The sequence below is a fragment of the Coenobita brevimanus genome, chromosome 84 (genome assembly GCF_032717465.1).
Source record: "Coenobita brevimanus isolate Jiangsu-jjx chromosome 84, ASM3271746v2, whole genome shotgun sequence".
Lineage (NCBI taxonomy): Eukaryota > Metazoa > Arthropoda > Malacostraca > Decapoda > Coenobitidae > Coenobita > Coenobita brevimanus.
Window position 1 is genome coordinate 1,454,805 of NC_137037.1, and position 7,556 is coordinate 1,462,360.

The following is a 7,556-nucleotide window of genomic DNA, read 5'->3' on the forward strand; positions in this document are numbered from 1 at the left end:
TCTAATACTAATACTACTAGTTCTACTACAACTACTCCTACTGATACTACTACTACTCTTACTCCTACTACTACTACTACTACTACAGTGAGCACAGTACAATGTCATAGTACAGAAGTGGCAAAACCAGGAGTTGGCTAGTAATTTTTCTGTCACTTTAAACTAGCACAGAAAACAAACACAGCCATTCACTGTCTCGTAGTTACCGTGTCAACAAGCGAGGCAAGCATGTCTTGGGGTGTTTTTTTATCTGTGTGTGTGTGTGTGTGTGTGTGTGTGTGTGTGTGTGTGTGTGTGTGTGTGTGTGTGTGTGTGTGTGTGTGTGTGAGAGAGAGAGAGAGAGAGAGAGAGAGAGAGAGAGAGAGAGAGAATAATGGGGAGTGGTGGAAGAAAGGGTGAGTTTTGTGTTATTTTCATTTTCTGTGTGTGTGTGTGTGTGTGTGTGTGTGTGTGTGTGTGTGTGTGTGTGTGTGTGTGTGTGTGTGTGTGTGTGTGTGTGTGTGAGAGAGAGAGAGAGAGAGAGAGAGAGAGAGAGAGAGAGAGAGAGAGAGAGAGAGAGAGAGTCATTGTCTGAAGTAGATATTAGCCTCCTTGCCCAGACAGTCATCACAAGAGTTACATCTTTCATCTTAATTAGCCTGGTGGTGAGTACGGAAGCCTTCACGTGGTGGCACCGATCTAACCATGCTGCTCCCCTGCCCGGTTGTCCAAACGTCCCCCAGCTCCCTCCCCATCCCCCGAAAGGAGGATGGTGGACAACAGGAGGACAGATTCATCCTGCAGTTCACTGGGTTCACGTTCAGATGAGCCTGGATTTATCATTATACTACTACTGCTATTGCCACTACTACTGCTACTGCTGCTGCTCCTCCTCCTCATCCTGCTACTGCTACTATTACTACTACCACTATTAGGCCCTACCACTAAAACACTAGTTGTAGTAGTAGTAGTAGTAGTAATAACAATAATGATAATAATAATAATAATAATAATAATAATAATAATAATAATAATGATAATAATAATAATAATAATAATAATAATAATAATAATAATAATAATAATAATAATGATAATAATAATGATAATAATAATGATAATAATAATAATAATAATAATGATAATAATAATAATAATAATAATAATAATAATAATAATAATAATAATAATAATAATAATAATAATTATATGAATATGAATAAGAATAAGAATAAGAATAAAAGAATATAAAATATAAAATAATAATAATAATAAATAATAAATAATAATAATAATAATAATAATAATAATAATAATAATAAATAATAATTAATAATAATAATAATAATAATAATAACAACAACAACCATAACCATCATCATCATCACCAGAGTGTGTGGCGTAATGTAACACAGTCAAACACAATGGCTATTTCTTTTCCCCAGCCTTCAAGGTTAGCACAATACACCTGCATACTGTTAAAAAAATATCCCTCAGCATCTCATTCTCTCCATATCACAGTCACTTTAACTTGGCGGCGTTTTTTGTCCTTCTGCTCATTTCCCGTAGCTCAGTGGCAGAAAAAGACAATATTACGGCCCTACCTTAATACCCCTGCACTTCTTCGTGACTAGCGCCCTATCCCAGTGTTCATCTACTGGTACTATTTAGCATTCAAGGAGAGATGGCTGTGTTACGTGTACTTGCAGTGAACAGAGTGATCTTTCCCAGTGTCTGTAGGATATAAAACACACACACACACACACACACACACACACACACACACACACACACTTAGTCATAGTCATTCCACACACACACACACACACACACACACACACACACTTAGTCATAGTCATCTCTCTCTCTCTCTCTCTCTCTCTCGCACACACACACACACACACACACACACTCGCACACACTCGCGCACACACGCGCACACACTCGCGCACACACTCGCGCACACACACTCGCACGCACGCACGCGCGCACGCGCACGCGCACGCACACGCACACGCACACGCATACGCACACGCACACGCACACGCACACGCACACACACACACACACACACACCACTTAAGACTCCAATATTCCTCCGTCTTATGCAGCAATCAATGACCCTCACATCAAAGAACAGCTCTATAATGACCCAATCCATACCTAATTACCCTCTCTCTCTCACTGGCAATTAACCCCTTGCACTAATCACCATGTGGAGTGGATGGAGAGTGAGAGACTAACGAGGAGAGTGTATGTGAGTGAGGTGGAGGGGGGGAGAGGGAGGGGAAGGCCAAGGATGAGATGGAGGGATGGAGTGGAGAGGCATATGAGAGAGGAGGGTGTGAGCTGGGAGCAGAGCAGTGAAATGGCGGGGGACAGGGCGACATGGAGGCGATTTGATTGTGGCCACCCCTTACAGAATTAAGGCGTCTGGCACTAGATAGATAGACAGATAGATAGACTAATCACCCTTGCACTAATCACCCTGCTAATACAGTCCCCTAATTATACCCTTTTTACTCTAACTTGGCCTAAAATTGCCATCTCTCCATCTTGAATGCTGAGTTGTAGCGATAGGTTAGCACTAGAGTATGGTGCTAGTCACGAAGAAGTGCAAAGAAAGTGGAGCTGTCAGGTTCATACAACAACAAAAACAACAACAGAGACGAGGGGAAATGCGTGTGAGGGGAAGGATAGGAAGGGCAAGGGATAGGTGATGAATGAGGGGAAATGATTTTATAGGTTGCTATGGTGAGAGGTGGGGGGTGAGGGGATGGGGGGTGAGGGGTGAGGGGATGGGGGGTGAGGGGTGAGGGGATGGGGGGTGAGGGGATGGGGGTGAGGGGTGAGGGGATGGGGTGTGAGGGGTGAGGGGATGGGGTGTGAGGGGTGAGGGGTGAGGGGTGAGGGGATGGGGTGTGAGGGGTGAGGGGATGGAGTGTGAGGGGTAAGGGGTGAGGGGTGAGGGGTGGGGGGATGGGGTGTGAGGGGTGAGAGGGAGGAGTAGCTCATTTCACTCATCTCTCCTCACTCCATCTCACAATTTCCTCACCTTTCCCACTCACTCTCACCTCTTCATCATCTTCACATCACCTTCCTCACCTCACATCTCCCAAGCACCTCATTTCACACCTCTTAGCCAAGTAACTAAGTTTAGGAGTAAGATTACCAAGTTTGATGTTAATAGTGTGGGAGGTGAGAGTTGGGGGGTGTGAAATGACGTGAGGTGAAGAGAAGTGAGGAGAGGTGGAAGCAGGGGGTGTGAGGTAAGGTGAGGTGAGACGAGGTGAAATTGAGGTGATGTGAGGTGAATGCAGGGGTGTGATGTGAGATGAGGTAAGGTAAGGTGAGGGGAAGCGAGATAAAAGATGAAGTGAGTCTTGAGGTGACTGTAGAGGTGAGGGCAGGTGAAATGAACTGAAGTGAAGAATTAACGTACTCATAATTACTTCTTCCTAAGTCTTTTACTCCGTCTTATACTCATTTTACTCTAACTTGACCTAAAATTGCCATCACTCCATCTTGAATGCTGAGTTGTAGCACTAGATTTTCACTAGAATATGATGCTAGTCACGAAGAAGTGCCACGGAAAGGAAGTAGAGCCGTAGGATTGTCTCATTTGGCCACTGAGCTACCGACTGCAAAAGGACGAAAATTTGAGCCAACTTAAGGTGACAGAACTATAGTAATTACACCGACTCTGTGCATAGGTGGTGTTGGTCCCTGTGTGTAGTAATGAACCTAACTTAACAGAGTATCCTAAATGACAGACAAACTAGCCTACCCTTATACTAGACACCTAACCCAACCTAGACTTTCCTGGATTAAAAAGAAAGTGCAAAAGTGGTACCCGGAAGGAAAATCAGACACCTGGATAAAGAGGTTAATTAGGTGGTATAAACAGTGCTGCTTTGGACACTGTGTACCTGAGGAAGAAAAATGGTGATTGGTGTAAGGCGAGAAGGTGCTGTCCCCCCTCCTTACACGCACACGCACACAAACACACACATACATAAACACACATGCACAAGCAAACGCATAAATACACACACATATACACAGAGACAGACAGACAGACAGACAGACACACACACACACACACACACAATGAACACGGGCATGCAAGCATCCAGGCACCTGCACATGCACACACACATGCAATCTCTCTCTCTCTCTCTCTCTCTCTCTCTCTCTCTCTCTCTCAAAAGAAAAGAGTTGGACTGAAAAATAAACCAAAGGATAATAACGACGAGGGCAGGATGAATGAGGGGAAACGAACGAGGCAGAGCAAATATTGAGGTCGAGAGGGGAGGGGAGGGGAGAGGAGAGGGAGGGGAGGGGACTACGGGAGCAAGGTGAGCGACGGTGTAAAGTTACGTGAGAGGGGAAGGGTGGAGAGAGAGAGAGAGAGAGAGAGAGAGAGAGAGAGAGAGAGAGAGAGAGAGAGAGAGAGGTAAATGAGGATGTGAGTTAAGGATTATCAGCGGAATGTTTGGTAAGGATATGAGGGAGGCGTAGAAGGTAAGGGTGAGGCTATGACCAGATATGAGAGGTGAGGGTGAGAGGTGAGGGTGAGAGGTGAGGGTGGGAGGTGAGGGTGGGAGGTGAGGGTGGGAGGTGTGGGTGGGAGGTGTGGGTGAGAGGTGTGGGTGAGAGGTGAGAGTGAGAGGTGAGGGTGAGTGGTGAGGGTGAGAGGTGAGGGTGAGAGGTGAGGGTGGGAGGTGTGGGTGAGAGGTGAGAGTGAGAGGTGAGGGTGAGAGGTGAGGGTGGGAGGTGTGGGTGAGAGGTGTGGGTGAGAGGTGAGAGTGAGAGGTGAGAGTGAGAGGTGAGGGTGAGAGGTGAGGGTGAGAGGTGTGGGTGAGAGGTGAGGGTGGGAGGTGTGGGTGAGAGGTGAGGGTGGGAGGTGAGGGAGGGAGACAGGGGTGGGAGGTGAAGGTGAGAGGTAAGGGTGAGAGGTAAGGGTGAGAGGTGAGGGTGCACAGGATTAAAAAGACAGCAAACAGCAACATACCCAGTGGTCCTTTCGAAGCTGTTTGTTAAAATAGATCATAAGTAACATAACTATTCTGTGAGTTAAAGACAAGGATAGGACAACAGGTGACGGGGAAAGATGGAGGAGGGAAATAAGGGTGAATCTGGAGGGTGAAGGGTGAGGGAGTGAGACGGGAGGGTGAACGGGTAAGGGAGTGAGATGAGAGGGTGAAGGGTGAGGGAGTGAGACGGGAGGGTGAACGGGTAAGGGAGGTATAGCCATAAAAGTATCTGTAGTTCCAGGTTCCTTTGAAATGTGAAGCCAGTGCAGGATCAAGTTGCCCTTCCTCTGCAGTCCACTATCCTCCTCTTGGGGGATAGGAGGAGAGGATGATTGCTTTACCAGGCAGCTCCTCCGCCGGTCATACTGGTGCCACACCATGAAGGCGTCTGCAGAACCAGCGAGATTAAGAAGGGATAAGTAGCCAAGATCATGAGTCAAGGTATTGCTGTGGTCCCAGGCCCATCTCGACGTGAACCCAGTGGACTGCAGGCTGAGATTACGCCTCTCCCACCGTTCCCCATCCTCCTTTCTGGGGATAGGGAGGGAGTTGAGGGACGTGTGTATAACCAGGCAGGGGATCCGCTGGGAGAGGCTGACCGCGTGAGAAGGAATGCTTTTCTTACCTAAGTAGCATTATGGTTGTGTTTACATGTGTGAGGGAGTGGGGGTGAGGGGGGGAGGAAGGGGAAGGAGGAGAGGAGAGGGGACGGAGAGGGCAGAGAAGAACGCGGAGTAGAAGTGAACTGGGCAAGAGAAGAGGGAGGAGTTGAGGGAAGAGAGGTGGGGAGAGAAATGGGTAGAAGAGAGGAAGAGGATGAAGGTCGAGAAGGGAAGAAAGTAAGATGAGGAAGAGGAAGGAAGGGGTAAGAAGGGAAAGGGAGGAAATGGATGTTAGGGGAAGAGGGGAAAGAAAGAGGGGAAGGGAAGGAACGTGAGGGGAGCAAACCGAGGGAAGGAGTGAAAAGGAAGAAGTGTGAGAGGAAGAGGAAGAGGGAAGGTGGTCTGAGGGGGGAGAGAGGAAGGAAAGGGTATGAGGGGAAGAAAGAGAGGGGAAGGGGTGTGAGGGGAGGAGGGTTAAAGGAATATAATGAGGGGAAGAAAATGGTGGAAGGAGGGCGAGGGGAGAAAGGGAGGTTGTGTATGTACATTTATGAAGGGTAGGCCTTTGCTATACAGTACGGTAAACAGAATGGAGGAGGGAAGGGAGAGGGGAGGAAGGAAGGGAAGGGAGAAGAGAGAAAAGGAGAAGGAAAAGGGTAGGGAAAAAGAGGGGTGGAGGGAAGGGAAGGGGGGAGGAGAGAAAAAGGAAGAGAGAAAGGAAAGAAGGGAGGAGGGAAGGAGAGAGCCGGGTGAGCAGAACAGGAGAAAAATGAGATAAGCGATGAGATTAACCTTGTAATCCTAATCTTTACCATCAGATCCAAAATACGAATCATTTTCTTTAACTTGTAAACACGAATTTTTATCCAGCTCTAAGATACGAAGCTTTATCACCAAATTCTAAACAAGAAGTTCATTATCAAAATCCCGAACACGAAACATGATTAACAGATTCTTAGTACGAAAGGAGGGGGGAGTGAACCGGGGGGAGGGGAGGCAAATGGTGGGTGACAGAGCGACTTGGAGGCGTTTTGTCTGCGGCCACCCTTTGCGGGATTAGGGCGTCGGGCTATAGATAGGTAGATAGATTAATACGAAGCTATATTATCCAGCTCTACACACGAAATTTTATCAACAAACCGTAAATACGAATATGATTAAATCCGAAATGAGAAGCTTTGATAAAATCCTATACGACACTTCAGCATCAAATCATTAACACGAAACTGCATCATCTCATACGAAGCGATTAATTCCAAAGCACGAAGCGTCAATATTGCTTTGTTTTGCCTATCATACAATCAGATACCATAGTCAGTCATACCCGAAAGGACCATTAGTTTTGCTGCCACTGGCTGTCATTTATGTGGTACTTTGCAAATTCTTTCATCATCATCATCATCATCATCATCATCATCATCATCATCATCATCATCACCATCACCATCACCATAATCACCACCACCACCACCATCATCATCCGGACCTCCTTTCCCACCCTAGGGCAGGATGAGGAACAGCAACGTCCAGACAGCCAGACAACCTAATTCTGTACAGTTGTAAATTCTACACATTGAGGTGGTTTGGCCATGTGGAGAGGATGGAGACAGAGACTGACGAGGAGAGTGTATGTGAGTGTGGTGAAGGTGGGGGGGAGAGGGAGGGGGAGGCCAAGGATGAGATGGAGGGATGGAGTGGAGAAGTATATGAGAGAGAGGGGTGTGAGCTGGGAGCAGGGCAATGAAATGGCGAGGGACAGGGCGACATGGAGGTGATTTATTTGTGACCACCCTTTACGAAATTAAGGCGTCTTGCAATAGATAGATAGATAGTAAATTCTATACACAAAGCTTCATTATCACATTCTGTACACGAGACTCTTACCATCTCTTATCAAATTCTAAATAGGGAACAGCTTGTCAGATTCTAATCACTCCTT